The sequence below is a fragment of the Equus caballus genome, chromosome 5 (assembly GCF_041296265.1).
Source record: "Equus caballus isolate H_3958 breed thoroughbred chromosome 5, TB-T2T, whole genome shotgun sequence".
In the NCBI taxonomy this organism is placed as follows: domain Eukaryota; kingdom Metazoa; phylum Chordata; class Mammalia; order Perissodactyla; family Equidae; genus Equus; species Equus caballus.
Window position 1 is genome coordinate 195,261 of NC_091688.1, and position 16,456 is coordinate 211,716.

General features: G+C 53.3%; 1 long non-coding RNA gene across 1 annotated transcript; it reads right to left on the minus strand.

Annotated features, from left to right (window-relative positions):
• Nucleotides 1-8,397: 8,397 nt before the first annotated feature.
• On the minus strand, nucleotides 8,398-14,517 carry LOC111773379 (uncharacterized). The gene is made up of 3 exons (XR_002807746.2): nucleotides 14,418-14,517; nucleotides 9,620-9,958; nucleotides 8,398-8,684 (listed from the first exon to the last, which is right to left on the minus strand). It is a non-coding gene; the product is annotated as an uncharacterized lncRNA (long non-coding RNA).
• Nucleotides 14,518-16,456: the final 1,939 nt, after the last annotated feature.

Consider the following 16,456-nt stretch of genomic DNA (forward strand, 5'->3'; position numbering starts at 1 on the left):
CCAGCCACAGCCGGGGGCAGTCATCGCTGATACCACCCTCAAATCCATCCCCCCAGATCCACCTGTCACTGGCCCCTCGAGTCACAGCGAGCTTAACAACCCGAAATCCTAGCAGCTTTCCCACACGTGCCATTTCTAAGCCCGGCACTTCCTGTAAAACACACCTCAGCTGGACGCAGGTCTCTCCATCCATGGCACTTCTCCAATCTAAGGTTCCAGCACCTCTCCCTTGATCACTGCAGACCCTTCTAACTACCCTCTTCTCTACTTCCTCACCACCACGCCGCTGTCCACACCACAGCCACAGGGGGCTCTGACACCCAACATGGGACCGTGCCGCTGTGCCACTTAGAGCCCTTCCCTGTGTCACACTTTACGTGGAATGAGACCCCAGCTCCTAACCCTGGTCCGCCCTCACTCTGCAGCCTCCTCTCTCCCAGCTCCACTCACTGGGTCCAGCCACTCAGCTTTCTTCCGTTTTTGCTACATGCTCCGCCCCTTCTTGCCCCAAGGCTCTCGCACAGGCTGTTCCCTCTGTCAGAATGCTCTTCCCCCTCCAACCACTATTGCTGCTACTCCTCATCCTTCAGGTCTGGGGCTGAATGCCATTTCCTCGTGTAGGTGCTCATAGACTCCAGCCCCTGAGTGGATTTGCCCTGTTATTCTCTGGCATGATATCCCAGTCTTTTCTTCCTCTACAGTGGACCACACACTGCACTACATACACACTGAAATTATGTATTTATTTGTGCATTTACTGTAAATTCCATGAGCAGAGGGACCATTTTATTTTGTTCACACAGCAAACCCAAGGCTGAACACAGAGGCACATGATAAGTGTTCAGTCAATACTTGTTGAACAGGTGAACGGCCCGGAGGAGCAGGGCCAGGAAGCCATGGGCCATCCATGCCTGAGAGAAGGTTGGGAGCCGTGTGGTCCTAGATTTCAGGGCCGGGACTGCTTTGTTTAGCCAACACTCACACGGCACTGACTGTGGACCAGGCACTGCTCTCAGCGCTTTCTAAAGGGTAATCAATTCGTTCTCCTAACAGCCCCATCGTTACCACTGTTTTACAGGTGAGGAAACTAAGGCACAGAAAAGCTGAGTAACTTGCCCAAGGCTCCACGGTCATTAAGGGGTCGAGCCAGATTTTAAACCAGAGTCTGTACTCTCAGGCACCTCCATAAGAGACCAGGATGTGGAAGCTTCTGGGAGTCCTTCTCTGGATCCACAGAAGGCGTGCTCTCTAAGCAGGTAGTCCCATAGGCGGGGCCAACTCCAGAGGCCTGGGGAGCCAGCGCACTGGGAGAGAGTCCAGCATGGGCACAGCTGACTCTGGGACCCCTGGGGCCTCTCTCCCCACTACACCCCATCCAGGGCTGCTGGGGCGAAATGGATTCATGGAAATGAGGGTGCTGGCAATGTTGGAAGATGCTCCCTACACACAAGGCCGTAACTTCCCCAGACTGGCAGGGCTGGGACATCAGTGAGGTCTTCTAGTCAGAACGAAGGTCAGGGGACACAGCCAGGCAGGGAGATGGCTCCTGCTAAATGAGCCCATCACTTTCCTCCCGGCCCTGCCTGCCTGCTCTCCGTGCCTGACCTTTCCCCAACTCTCAGAGGGAGAGGGGAGAGAGGGAGGCTGAGGAGGAGCAGGGAGGCAGCCAGCACAAGAGAAGACAGGCTGCTCTTAAAATAACAACCCAAAATCCTCTCCTGATTTATGAGGTTTGGTCCAAGCTGGGAGCTTTTGGATCAAACGAAAACTCCTTGGCCCACCCTGCCGCGGCTCAGCACAGGGTTTGTTTTCCAGGCAGATTGCCTCGGCCTGCCCTGGAAATTTTTGGGCAAAGGGGCCAGTACAGCCCAGGGGCAGAGGTCCGGGGCAAGGAGAACCAGTGGGACCCGTTCTGTGGACTGGGCAGAGGCCCAGGGATTTCTGGCATTTTGTCAGAGGAGCCAGGAGGGCAGCCTCAAATCGTACTTCTCCCCATGCAGACAGCTGGGCGGGAAAGCCCGCAGGATCCAGCCTGCAGACCATTTCAGCTGCAGCGTTTCGCTAGCCCCAACCACTCAGGCTGCATGAGGCAGGAGCGGGGCTCACCACCAGAAGTAGGCGCCCAGTGTGACAGAGACAACTGGGTCCGGCGGACAGTTGGGGCGGGCTGTGTATGGGAAACATCTGTAGTTGCCCATCTAAAGACAAAGACAGAGATGGGAGGAGGGAGAGAAAGGGTGGGGGTAACTTCTGAAGCCCTGGGGAAGGATAAATTAGGACACTCACGAAAAAATAAACACAGAGAGTGGAAAAAGGAAGGAGGAAGAAAAAAAGAGCCTTTTGCATCCTCTTGAAGGGCAAAACAGAGAAGATGGCCTCATCCCTAAACCGCAGCAAGAAGTGTTGGGTTAGACCTGAGGAAGATGGGAGGCCCTACCTACTTTGTATCCACTGGCATGAGGCACAGCGCGAGATGCGTCCTTAGCAGTTTGGGGGAGGATGGGGTGCTCTGGAGGGGGTGGGCAGGATGGGCCCTGGATAAATGCAGGGAAGAGGGCCTGAAGATCTCCAGAGGCCCTTCTAAGTAGACTACGTGATTTTCTAAGAGCCAGGGAAAAGACAGAGAAGAAAGAACCGGGAGGAAGCGGGACAGAACTGACCTTTATCCAGGGTCACTGGATCGGCACCGTGTTAGGGCCCTGCCCACGATGTTATCTCGCTTAGAATTCGATCACTGGCCCTGGGCAGGTCTCTCCTTCACAAGAGAATAATTCAAGAGCTGTCCAAGGCCAAAGGGCAATTAATTAAGCAGAATCAGAATTTGAACTCAGATCTGACACAGGCGCCCATGATCTTTCCCCAGGCTACTTCCTGGGGAGGCTCAGAGGAGGGAGCCAGCCAGGGACAGGGGAGAGAACGTGGACCTCCAACACCAAGGACAAACGTCTGCGTCTGCGAGAGATGACTTGTGACCCCGGACAAGTAATCTCTGTATCCTAGTCTCGGCTTCCCATCCTGAGGGTGAGGGCCCGCGCTGGCTGCTCTCAGAAGCCTTTTCCCCTCCAAGCATACAATGTTGAGTTGGGAACCTGCTTCCCTCCTATGCCGAGGCCTTCGTGTTCCTACGTTCTATTTTGGGCCTTCTCTCTAGGGGGTCCCCCTTCCTGCAGCCCGCTAAGGATTGAGGGCAGAGCCTGGAATTATGACAACACCTTCTCTAAGTGGATGTGATCAATTAATTAACCAATAAATAAACAATTATTTATTAACTCTACCACGTGCCTGGCTTGGTGCTTAACTGACCATACAAAGAATGAGACTTGATCTCCAGCCCCAAGGAGCTTACCTGCTAATGCGATGTCCACACCCATCAAGGACGTTTGCTGAATGTGAGCAGAAATTGCTAACGCGTTATGGAGAAGCTTTGTCAGCCATGCCCACAGCAGCCCAGCCCTTCCACTTCGGGACAAGGAAGAAAGATCTCTGTGAGCCGAGGTCGAGGGTGTTTGGGACCTCACGATCTGTGTTGACGGCTACACTCTGGCCCCTCGGATGCTGGCTGCCTCTGACATTGGAGCCCTCATTCCTGAGGTCACAGTTAGTCGTCTCTGACCTCAGTTGGCAGCCTCTGGGAGAAGCTAGTGCACCTTTAATATGGCCAGTGGACAGTGAGGAGTGTGAGCATGGGGCAAGCATGGAGCAGTGTGGCCACATGTAGAGAGGGCTGACGAACCTGGCTGCAGGGGGCAAACCATGGAGGTCTCATGTAGAGGAGGAGGGGATGAGAATGTTCACAGGCCTGGAGGAGAGGAGGCGGGTCTTGTTCCAGGGACTGCAAATAAGAACTTGAGTGACCTGGAGAGTAGAGGACCAGAGAGTTGTAGTAAGAGACAGCAGCGAAGCAGTGGGCAAAGCCAGCTCAGAAGGGACTTGGAAATGACGCTAGTGGGCCTGGCCTTTACCCTGAGAGTCACAGAGGAGCTCTTCCTCCTGCCCTTGTCCAGATTAGCCTTTCTGTGACCAGTCCTCTTTCCTGCCTTTCTTTATAAGGCTCCCAACTGCTTAAGACAAATCCCCTTCTGCTTGGCCTGGTCAAATCCTGCCCACCTTCTAAGACCCTGTTCAGATTCCCTTTCCTCCCGGAAGCCTTCTTGGGCCACCTCATTTCATTCATTCATTCATTCAAAAATGTGCCTTAAGTTCCTTTAGTGGGCCAGCCACCATGCTAGGCACTGGCCGTGAACAAGCAGATATGGTTCCTACCCTCATGCAGGATAGAGTGCAATGGCTTAGAAGCCTCAGAGATCTCTCCTCTTTTGAGCTCCTCGAGATGCCCGGCCAATGAGGCTGTCAAGGATCCCTCCATAAGCTCAGTCCCTTCCCTCCTGGACAGATAGTTCCTTGTGGCTGGCACAGTGCCAGGCACTTGGGGGTGCTCAGCCCATATTCTAAAGATGTCTGGCTTTCCCACAACACAAAACAAATGGAAAGTCCTCCTGGCTGACACCTGCCCCTTTCACTACTCCACCAATTCTAGCCCAGCTCCTCTGCAGAGAAGAGACATGGAAGCTCCAGCTGAACCTGGGGCCCCAGGACGCAGAAAGAGAACGGAGAAAGCAGCAACTGGTGGGGAGGAAATGCCTGGGCTGGGCTGGATGCCAGCCCCAGTGCCTCGGGCCAAGTCTCTGCGCTCTGGAATGTGACAAGGGCTTGCCAGGGCGTCTTGAAGAGGCTCCTCCCCAAGCCACTCCTCACCCTGGACAGAGCCACGCTGGCGGCTCCTCCTGGGCCCTCCTTGCAGTGCACTGGTGCCCCGCGGCGGACAGAAAGCAGGCCCTGATCTCATGCCCTCCACAGAGTGTGTGCCCCACTGATGGAGAGGCTGAGAAGCCCGCACGTCCGTGTGCTGCTTCCACACTTGGATGGGGGAGCCCTGGGCACGGCCCCTGTGCTTTCTCCACCCTGACCTCAGACAGCTGGCCTGGGCTTTCGGGTTTTTGCCTGACAGTGTGGCACTCTCAGTTCAGGTTAGGCTGACCCCCGCCCCAGTGTTGTCGTCCTCCAAACCGGGCACAGACCCACCCCCTGCTGGTGGGCATGTCCCAAAGCAATCTTAAGGACAGAAACTAGCTCTTCTGAGGTTAGTCTAAATGCCCACATATGGGGGCTGGGCCATGCTCTGTGATCCTCCCACCTTCGGGCGCAGGGGACATGGGGAGTGGTCATGCTGACAGACACCAACGCTTCTGCCCCCCTGCAGTTCACCATCTCCAGAGACCATCCTCTGCTCTGGGCACAGGATGAAGGGCAGAGTCAGAGGGGATGGCAACTGAGAACCATTGAGGCTGGCGGGGGAGGCGAGGTGGAAGGCTGGAGGAGGATGGAGTTCTCCTGGGGCTGAGAGCGTGCCCTGGAATGCTGCGTAATGTAGGAGCATCAAGTTTTAAATCTTAATTAATAACAGGCTGTGTGCAACTGCTGGAAAGAGACGGGTGTTAACCCTCCAGAAGCCACTGGATAGTCCTAATCCTATGGCTCATCTCTGGGCTCTGTGCTGGCCCCTCACCTCCCAGAGTGTGAGCCTCCTGAAGGGCCATTGCCACCGTCCTATCAAGGAGGCTGAGCGGAGCTAGCAAGAGAAATGCTACAAGGAAGTAGACAGGGCCAGGGAGCAGTAACCAGGTCTGGAAGACGTCCGGAGGAAACAGGGCTAGAGATAAGGAGGAAAGAGCAGGAGGGCAGCTGGAGAGATCGAGGTGTAAGGAAGAGTCAGATCAGCTGCGGGAAAATGAGCAGGGACTGAGTTTATCCGCCAGAGGGAAGGAACGCTGAGCACCCCTGAGATGTGAGTGCTGGGGGCTGCGTCCGGGGCTTTTAGACACGTTTCATTTAAGCCTCCTTGCAGCAAGGGCCTGACCTCTTTTACAGGAGACTGAAACTTATGTACGGAGTTTAAGTAACTCTCTTAGTCCTGTGGCTGGGGTGGTGCAGTGGGGCTTTGGATCCAGGCCTACCGGACTCCCAGTGGGCTCCCCATCACTCTCAGCAGTTCACCCGAGAAAGAAGGTGTGGCTGGATGGGAGCAGACAAGAGGGCTGGAACTCCAGAATCCTAAAAACTGAGGACTGAAATCCAGGGATCCGGCACTCTGACTCTGCTTCCAGGAGGAATTAGATTTCAGCCAGAGCAACGTCCCATCTTAATTAGGCAGCCAATTCATTTCGATGGGACGAACCAACCAACCTGCTTTCTTCCCTCTCTGCCTCTCTCCCTCCCTCTCTTCCTGCCTGCCTGCCTGCCTGCCTTCTTGTCTCCCTCCCTCCCTTCCTTTTTTCCTTCCTTCTTTCCCTCCTTTCCTCGCTCCTGACATGATTTATGGAGCAATTATCACCTGTCAGGTGTGGTATTAAGTCTGAGGAGCAAACATGAATAAAAACCAGCCCTTGCCTTTGCAAAAATCACAATGCCTTGGGGAATTCCAGGAAATAGAGGCAACTCTTTACACAAACACTCCTGCTCTCAGTACAGTCTTCTCCTCCCTGTCATGACTTTTGAGTTCCTCATCAGGTCCAGCAAACTGCTGCTTCCCGCTCCAGCCCCAGCTCCCTCTGCTTTGAGAGAGAGACAGAGGGTCAAGCTCCTGCCGGCCCCTCCTGTCCCTCAGCTGCTCCAGGGGCTACAGCCAGAGTGGTCAGTGACACCACAAACAAACAGGCCTCTGAAAGCCTTTGAGCTCCTCGCACACAGCTGGACACAGCTGGGGCAGCCCAAAGTCTCCAGGTCATAAGTCACGCTGACTTCCAAGCCCGGAAGTCAAATAACGGTTCCCTGGCTTCCAGCCTCTTCCCCTCACAACCACAGACCCAACTGTCTCCTACGCATGGAACCACTCACCACACCCCATTCCTCTCTGCTGTGAGGTCACAGTGCAACAGACAGCCGTCACCCACAGGGTCTACTCAAAGTGGCTGCCATCAAATAAACTCAGTCTGGCAACAAAAAAAAATTTCCAAATGACTTATTTGTGTGCATTCTTAAATACTGTGAAGAGCATGAAGTAGATCAGAATAATACTTCTTAAAATCCTGTTTTTCCTCTCCCATTTCTTTCTTTCTTTTTTTCTTTTGTAAGGAAGATTCACCCTGAGCTAACATCCATTGCCAATCTTCCTTTTTTTTTCTTTTTTTTGCTTTAGGAAGATTTGCCCTGAGCTAACATCTGTGCCAATCCTCCTCCACTTTGTATGTGGGACACCTCCACAGCATGGCTGAAGAGTGGAGTAGGTCCGTGCCCGGGATCCGAACCCCTGAACCCAGGCCACCAAAGCAGAGCATGCTGAACTTTAACCACTGAGCCACTGGGCCGGCCCCCTCTCCCATTTATTTCTCTGCATACCAAGTCTGATCTTGCACCTCTCCTTTCCAAAATTCCTACCTCCCAAACTCCTCTTCCAGCTCTAACCACACACTCCCTCTTCTTCTTCTCTCCCCTTTCCTCCTGATCTGGTAACACAAAAGCCCCAAATACGCAGTCTGGCAAGGTCAGACCCTCCCTTGAGAGAGGAGGGGAAGAGACGATGGGTAAAGCCCCCTTTCTGACGCAGGGGAGGGGCAAAGGCTGGACGCATCCGTGCACCAGTCACATTTCCCCCCACAGTAGCCGTCAGCGCAGACAGCCCTTCCTGACCTCACCAAGCCCCAGCGGGACAGAACGATTTCCAAAAAGAGCGACAAAGTGATCTAAATATTATGTTCCAATTCCAAGCGACAATGGGCTACCATTAGTCAATTATCCCAATTTTGAGTAGGGAAAATATGGTCACCATATGTCTGGCCCACCCTTCCTCTTAGCAGCCCTGGTATCTCCTGACTGTGTTAAATACTTTCTATATTGCAATAGACGGAATGTCCACGTCCCGCTAAAATTCATATGTTGAAATCTGAACCCCCAACATGATGGTGTTTGGACGTGAGGCATTTGGGAGGTGAGTAGGTTATGAGGGCAGAGCCCTGGTGCATGGGATTAGTGCCCTTATAACAGAGACCCAGGGAGCTCCCTTGCCCCTTCTGCAATGAGGACACAGTGAGAAGACAATGAACCAGGAAATGAGCTCTTACCAAACACCAAATCTGCCAGTAACTTGATCTTGGAGTTCTCAGCCTCCAGAAACGTGAGAAATAAATTTCTGTTGTTTCTAAGCACCCAGTCTGTGGTATTCTGTCACAGCAGCCCCAATGGACTGAAACACAGATTGCTGTTGATTCCATTAGCATCTGCTTGCTCACCTAGAGACTGTGGACTCCTTAAGGTCCCAGAAGGGGTTTCTTCTTATTCTATCCTAAGCCTCACACACGGGTCAACAATAGTTACCCACTGCTGCATCGTCTCAAATATTAGTGACTTAGAACAACAATAATCATTTATTACCTCTCACTGTTTCTAAGCATCAGGGATCTGGAAGAGGCTTGGCGGGTAATTCTGGCTCTCATAAAGCTGTGGTCAAATGTGAGCCAAGGCTGCAGTATCTGGAGGCTTGGTTGGGACTGGAGGATCCACTTCCTATCCACATGGCTGGCAAGTTGGTGCTGGCTGTTGCGGGGCGGGCTTGTTTCTTCCTCAAGCGTACCTTTCCATGGGGCCTGGGCTTCCTTGCAACGTGGTGGCTGGGTTCCAAAGGTGAGCATCTTGAGATAGTGAGAGCCAGACAGAAGTGAATCCTTTTGTATGACCTAAGCTTTGGAAGTCACAGGGTATCACTTCCGTTGTGCTCTATTGGTCAGGGCAATCCCCAGTCCCCCCAATTCAAGGGGGAGGAAACGTAGACCCCACTCTCTGTGGGAGGAGTTCCAGTCACGTTGTAGGAAGAGCTGGTGGGATGGGGTCAACACAGAGGCAGGGCCCCTGGAAAACAGGCTGCCACAGCATCTCTGGGCCTTGCCAACCCAGAACAAATGGTCACTGGTGAATTTGGTGTTCACTGGCACCCGGAACTGAAACTGCCATGTCACAGGGTGCCAGAGATAAAGAGGAAAATAAATTCGCAGCCCTAATTCTTTAACTCTTCCTGTATCCACACCCTTTGCCATGAAACCTTCAAGCACCTTCCCCGCCCTGACTTGCCCCAACCAGATGACTTCCCTCGGCCCACAGGTGTTAGCAGATGTAAGTTGAGCAGAGGCTTTAAAAGGTACTTGCACATTATTCCCGGGGCCACTGCACTTCTGCCTTTGACGTAAAAACAACCCTGGGCTAACCCGTTGGAGGAAACGAGATGCTCGAAAAGGAGCCGGTTTGCCTCAGTTGCCCCAGTGAAAGAGAGCCTCCCACTAACCTAGGAGCAAGTCCAGGGGGAGGAGAAGAACGGCCCAGCACCCTGCGAGTGTGTGAGCTGAAGGAATGCTACGGTTTTAAGCCTCTAAATTTGGGGGTTGGTCAGTTATGCTGCATTTTTGAGGCAATAAATAACTGATATAGCCCTGTGCTCATGCCATCACAGAAAGAATCTCACGAGCTGGGAGTCTGTGTTCCAGGTCTGGCTCAGTGTCTGTGGTAGACAGAATAATGGACCCCCCAAGACATCCAGGCCTAGTCCCCAGAACCTGTGAAGATGTGACCTTACCTGGCACAGGGACACTGCAGATGGGATTAAGTTAAGGATCTTGAGATGGAGAGATGATCCCGATTATCGAAGTGGGCCCAATGGAATCACAAGGGTCCTTGTGAGCAGGAGGCGAGAGGGCCAATGTCAGCGAGGAGGAGAGATGGTGTGATGACCGAGCAGAGGTTGGAGTGTGTGCTCTGAAGACGGAGCATGGGGCCACAGCTGTGGAGCACAGGCAGCCTCTAGAAGCCACAAGAGGCAAGGAACGGATTCTGCTCTGGAGCCGCCTGAAGCCACCAGCCCTGCTGACACCTTGATTTCCGCCTGTAAGACATTTCAGACTTCTGGTCTCCAGAACTGGAAGAGGAGAAATTTGTTTATTTAAGCAATAAACTTGTGGCAATTTGTTATGACAGCAATAGGAGACTAACAGTTTCTAACAACTATCCGACCTGGAAGCAGTCAGGTGCCACTCGGCTCATTTCCTCCTCTGGCAGGTGGGGGTGTGTGGTAGATAAAGATGGTCACAAATCTTCGCTGCTGCACCTTTTGAGACCTGAGTCGGTCTTAATGGCTTGCTTGCCTAGTACAATGTGGCAGAAGTGATGTTCTGGAACTTTCAAGTCGTGTAATAAGTAAGCTTGCAGCTTCCTCCCAGCTCCCTCAGAACATACTTAGGGATCCCAGCAGCCACCCCTGTTTGAAGCCAGGCCTGTCTCCTAGGCAGGTGGTTGGTCTTGCTCAATCTTTCACCAAAATATCTACCCCCTAGAGATTCCTGAACCACCCTCCCTCACTCCCCCCCACGGCAAGTCCCTTCAGACTCTTTGGGGAGGAATAAAACTTTGGGCAAGTTCCCGCTGACAGACTGGACAGGGAGCCCCACTTTCCACTGGGGCAGGGCTGGGCTCTCCTCCTCTTTCTTTCGTTTCTTCCATTGGCTTCTGGAGACAGGGCAGCCTCGGCAGCTCCCCATGGAGCTGTCATCTCAGGCTCCGTCCCCCCCTGCCATTTCCCTGGAAGACACTGGGTTGGGCCCGGGCTTTGGTGGGGCTGGACAGGGCAGGGAGCATGCCTCCACAGAAGGCCTGGGAGTCAGAGAGCTTGGAACTGGAGCTGGGACAAGGGAGGAGGAGGCAAGCTCCCCCCTTTCTTTAGAGGAAGCTGTTAGTGCATTCCATACCTCCCAACTCATTTACTCCAACTGCCCTTTGCCACAAGCTTTTTGCAGCCATGACCTCCAAGTCTGTATTTGCCGAACACGGGGACAGCATCACTGTCTTCTACAATGGAAACTTCAACCTCCCCTAAGATGCCATCTGCGGTTTTAAAATAGATTCTTCACTGCCCCTCTTTTCATGCACTAGTCTCGTTCTCTCCCAGCTTTAAAGTGATGCATTCCCCTAGGAAACGGCAGAGTCTAGCAGTTAAGACTGTAGCTCTGGAGTCAGATGGACCTGGTCTAAATCTCAACCTGCCTCTTAGCAGATGTACGGCCTTAGGTGAGCTCCTTCATCCTGTCAGACTGGGCTTTCTCTTCTGAAGGATGGAGCTAATAATTGTCCCTACCTCACAGGGCTGCTGGAGGAATTAAATAAGTCAGACCATATCACTGGCCTGGAACAGCAAGTGCTGGAAAACATCCGGTGTTGCTTAGACTCACACTGCGTGGTTAGCTCTGTCGTCACACGCTGACTTTCTCCTGGGCTCTTTATCTGGGAGACAAGAAGCTGGGGAGACGGGGAAACAGGGCTGGACAGCCTTGACCCAGGGCACTTCTGTTCTCCACTCCCACTCGGGGGCGGGAGGAGGGACACGACGCTAGTGAGTTCAGAAATGTTCCTAAATTTGATAAGAGACCCTGGGACAGAGGTTAGCTCGTCGTCTTCTCTGTTCTGCCCATTTCTCTGCTCTAGTGACAGAAACTGCTCTTCCAGCCTCAACCTCTTACCTCACAAGGCAGGAGAAAATTCTTCAAGGAAGGCTTAAAGAGAAAAGCTGCCTTTAAAGGAGTGGGGCACCATTTAAAGACTTGAGAGAGCAAAAATGTATGCCTGTGTGGGTGTGGGTGTGGGTGTGGGTGCATTTGAAAGTGGAAGACATTTGAAAAGTACAAAACTCTGTGATGGCATGAACCAAGCAAGCCGCCTGCCTCCGCACAGTCTCACCTGCCTCCACACGGTCTCACCTGCCTCCACACGGTCTCACCTGCCTCCACACAGTCTCACCTGCCTCCGCACAGTCTGAGCTGCCTCCACACCACCTCACCTGCCTCCACACGGTCTCACCTGCCTCCACACAGTCTGATCTGCCTCCACACGGTCTCACCTGCCTCCACACCACCTCACCTGCCTCCACACCACCTCACCTGCCTCCACACGGTCTCACCTGCCTCCACATGGTCTCACCTGCCTCCACACAGTCTGATCTGCCTGCACACGTCTCACCTGCCTCCACACGGTCTCACCTGCCTCCACACAGTCTCACCTGCCTCCACACAGTCTCACCTGCCTCCACACGGTCTCACCTGCCTCCACACCGTCTCACCTGCCTCCGCACGGTCTCACCTGCCTCCACATGGTCTCACCTGCCTCCACACGGTCTCACCTGCCTCCACACCACCTCACCTGCCTCCACACAGTCTGATCTGCCTCCACACGGTCTCACCTGCCTCCACATGGTCTCACCTGCCTCCACATGGTCTCACCTGCCTCCACACAGTCTGATCTGCCTCCACACCACCTCACCTGCCTCCACACCACCTCACCTGCCTCTACACCACCTCACCTGCCTCTGCATGGTCTCACCTGCCTCCACACAGTCTGACCTGACTCCTACCACCGAGGGCCAGTTATGTCCCCCATTTCCCCTAGGGACATGAGGCAGTACTGTTTGGTCCAGACGATCTAAAATTGCTCCTTGAGAGGCTGGTCCAGTGGTGTAGAGGTTAAATTCACGTGTTCTGCTTCGGCAGCCTGGGGTTCGTGGGTTCAGATCCTGGGCACAGACCTACACACAGCTCAACAAGCCATTCTGCGACAGCATCCCACATACAAAGTAGAGGAAGATTGGCAACAGATGTTACCTGAGGGCCAGGCTTCCTCACAAAAGTAATTAATTAATTAATTAAAATGTTCCCTGATGTCTACAGAAATCCCCTCTCCTGTAGCCAGCCAAACCCCTTTCTCCTTTGAGATGTCAAGATAGTGAGCGGGCAATCAGGGGTCCCCCTGTTTCTCAGCAAGGAGTCTTTCCAAGTCCTGTTTGAAGCCCACCCCAGTGGGAGGCCCCTGTCTGCAGAAGGTTCCATGGCTCCACCTCACAAACGCCAGGGCGGGTACAGGGCGCTCCAGGACGCCCTTCAGAGGAGGGCGTGAGGCGGCTGCTCCAGACACCAGGGCGGCAGGGACGTTACATACCCAAAGGTCAGCGGAGCCTGCGTCTGGAGCCTCCTCTGGGCTCCTTCACCAGCAGCCACCAAAACACCGCGTTCGTGACCCATTACACCAGTGAGGTGGCGACAGCTAGGAAGTTGCAAAATATTTTCCATCCCCAGCCCCTGTTCTGGTAAATTCACTCTTCATTGCTAAATTCTTCCAGCTTTTCCATAGTTGCCTGAGATGAATGAATGACTAGATTCAAGAGGGTTTTTTTTTTCTGTGAAATATTTGGAAAATGACTGCTAGCACTACAATAACCCTCTTTTTCCTGTTTGGTTTTTACTTTTTGAGGGAGTGGGGTTGGAATAATTTTTTCTTCTTCTTTTTTATTTAAAAAAAAATTTTTTTTAAAGATTGGCACCTGAGCTAACATCTGTTGCCAATCTTCTTTTTTTCCCTTCTTCTCCCCAAAATCCCCCAGTACATAGTTGTATATTTTAGTCGTGGGTCCGTCTAGTTGTGGCATGTGGGATGCCACTCAGCATGGCCTGATGAGTGGTGTCATGTCCGTGCCCAGGATCTGAACCAGCAAAACCCTGGGCCACCGAAGCAGAGCACGTGAACTTAACCACTCAGCCACGGGGCCGGCCCCTCTTCTTTTAAAAGGCATCTAAAACCTCAGATTTGTAGTACAGTGACCACCTGTCTTATATTTTCTCAGAAAGTCCCAGTTTTTTAAAAGTCAATTTGTTAAATCTATACATAAGTATGATTTTAATTTTATAATCTTTGTTCACAAACTTATGTGTACAAGAAGTGTGACTTTCTCTTATTTTCTTTATTTTCTTTAATTTCTTTTTTTTTTAAAGATTGGCACCTGAGCTAACATCTGTTGCCAATCTTTTTTGTTCTTCCTCTTCTCCCCAAAGTCCCGCAGTACATAGTTGTATATTCTAGTTGTAGATCCTTGTGGTTGTGCTATGTGGGACGCCACCTCAGCATGGCCTGATGAGGGGTGCCATGTCTGCGTCCAGGATCCACATCGAAGTCGGTAAAACCCTGGGCCGCCGAAGTGGAGCTCGCCAACTTAACCACTCGGCCACGGGGCCGGCCCCATTTTCTTTAATTTCTATTTCAACTTTTCATTCAGTTGGGCTGGCAGAATCTTCAGGAACAACACCCTTCCCCAGGGGGTGTCTAGCGTTGGGGCAGAGCAGCCCAGATCTGGTTCTAATGCTGCCTGTGTGCAGAGGCCTCCTCTGAGACCTCTGCTGCCCTGGTCTCAGTGGGTGGCCTCTCAGGGTGTGGGTTAGCCCTTTGTCCCGCCCCGTGGTCCCTTAAGGGTGATGGCTCTCTGTTACTTCTCTGACTCTCCTGGATGATTCTGCAGCTCCACCCTGTGCTGGAGCAAACAGGAGATTCCATGTGGCCCTTACCTGCCTAGATGTTCCACGCAGTGTTTCTTGTCTGCAGCCTTGTTGCCTCCTGGAGCTGCCCCAGGATGGAAGGCCCGGATCCCCTGCTCTTGGATCCCTCCTATCTCCCTGGTATCTCACCCTCCCTGGGGCTCCGCCTGGTCACCGAGTGAAGAGATGGGTGCAGGGCCGGCTTCTCCAAAGCTCGTCAATGTCTATGTTCTCTTGTCCCCCGCAGTGCCGTCCATCTGGGTTTTAGGAAGTGTGACTCTGGACAGGGGCCAGGGAACCTTATATTTCTCTCCTAAATCTTTTGCCTAATCTAAGTTATCTTGTCAAGGGGGAGAGTGACTTTGCTCTGCTCATGCGACGCTGCCCCAGGGCAGTGAGCAGAGGACGGCCTGGCTTTGGAGGACGGGCAGAAGAGGAGGTAACAACAGGGGACAGAGGTAATAGTGCTCTGAGTTTTCCTGCCGGCCTGAAGACTCACAGCCTTTCCACACAGTGACCACATGTCCAGTATTTTCTACAGCGGTCCCCATTCGAGCAAAGTTATTCTTTAAAAGGAGGTCCTTTGTTTACTCTGTAACTAAATTTGTTTAAATGCATCCTTCGCAGGGCTTTTCACAGAGACTTGCTAATGAGCACAAGTCAGGAGGGGCTGGGAGGACCCTGAGGGCATTGCTCTGAATCCCTCCAGAGAAAGGGGGGTGTCCCTGAACACTCCCGGCTCCTGAGGGACAGTGAACGTGCTCCCTGCCCCCCAAGCCTGCCAGGGCAGCCGCCCCTCACCCAGACAGCTGTGGAGTCCTACACTCTTCCAGGACTCTTTCCAGAATGATCTCAAGAGCCGATGGCACCTGAACGTGGAGTCACGGTGACTCTTCCACTCCCGTCATTTTGTCCTTACCCCCAAGGGTAGCATCCCTGACTTTCCTCCTCGGTTGTCAGTGGTTTATGATCCGGGTCTGCTTTACCTGGTGAGGTGTTCTTAAAGCTGTAAAGTAGCAGTGTAGATGTTAGGGCTGTCCCAGCGTTGTTTTCCAGGAAGTGATATACCAAGAGCTTAAAAGGGTCCTGAACTCTAGACTGAGCCTGTACACGCAAGTTCCCCCACCTCACTGTGCCTCAGCTTCCTCATCCATAAAACGGGGCTAATGGTAGCGCCTACCTCCCCGGGCCGGTGTGAGGACTGGACGAGTCAGTGCGTGTAAAGGGCTTAGAACAGTGTCTGCCACACAAGCAGGAACTCATAACCCGATCCTCTCCTTAAATAAATCGATGATCGTCACACGATTTCATGTGACTCTCACAACACTGGAAAGTGGGTAGATAGCTCCTCTTCCCAGAAGAGGAGACCAGGCTCAAAGAGGTGAAGGGACTGGCCTCAGGCAACAGCTAATAAGCGAGCACAGGATTACTCAGAGCTGGGCTTCTGAGCCGCACAGACGCAGCCTGTGGAAGCCCTGAGCTCTGGCGTCCCTCCGTCCCTCTGTCCCCCTCCTCTGGCGTTCCTGCGGCCTCCCCTCACATTCCTGAAGCCTCCCAGCAATGGTCTGCATTTCCACCCAAAACCCACCATGGGCTGGGCGATCGGTGACCCCTCGCCACACTCCTGCCTTTCTGGTCTCGGGCAAGGAGCCCTGCAGGAGCCACAGGGCGTTCGACTGGCAGCTCTGCTAGGCGCTGTGGGCAGGCAGGAGCCACGGCCCTGGGCTGGCTCTCCTGGGCCCAGCCTGCACAGAATCCTGTAGATTACCTCCTGGCATCACTCCGCCAGGCTTTGCTGACACAGCCTCAGGGCCCAGTACAGTGGAGCCTTGTCAGAGGGGAACGCCACAGACCCCAGGACTCTGCCCCTGAGACAGCCTGATAGACCAGACGTGGCAGGAAGGAGGCTGGGGAGGGATCCCTGGGCACTGCGGACAGGGAGCGCTTGAGGAGCTTGCTCTGCCTGGGAGCTGGCTGTTATCTGAGAGGCAGCATGATGTGTGTGGCGTATTTGGGTGCGACCCTCAGCCAGGGCCGCCTGCACAGAGACCACAACAGCCCTCACGGAG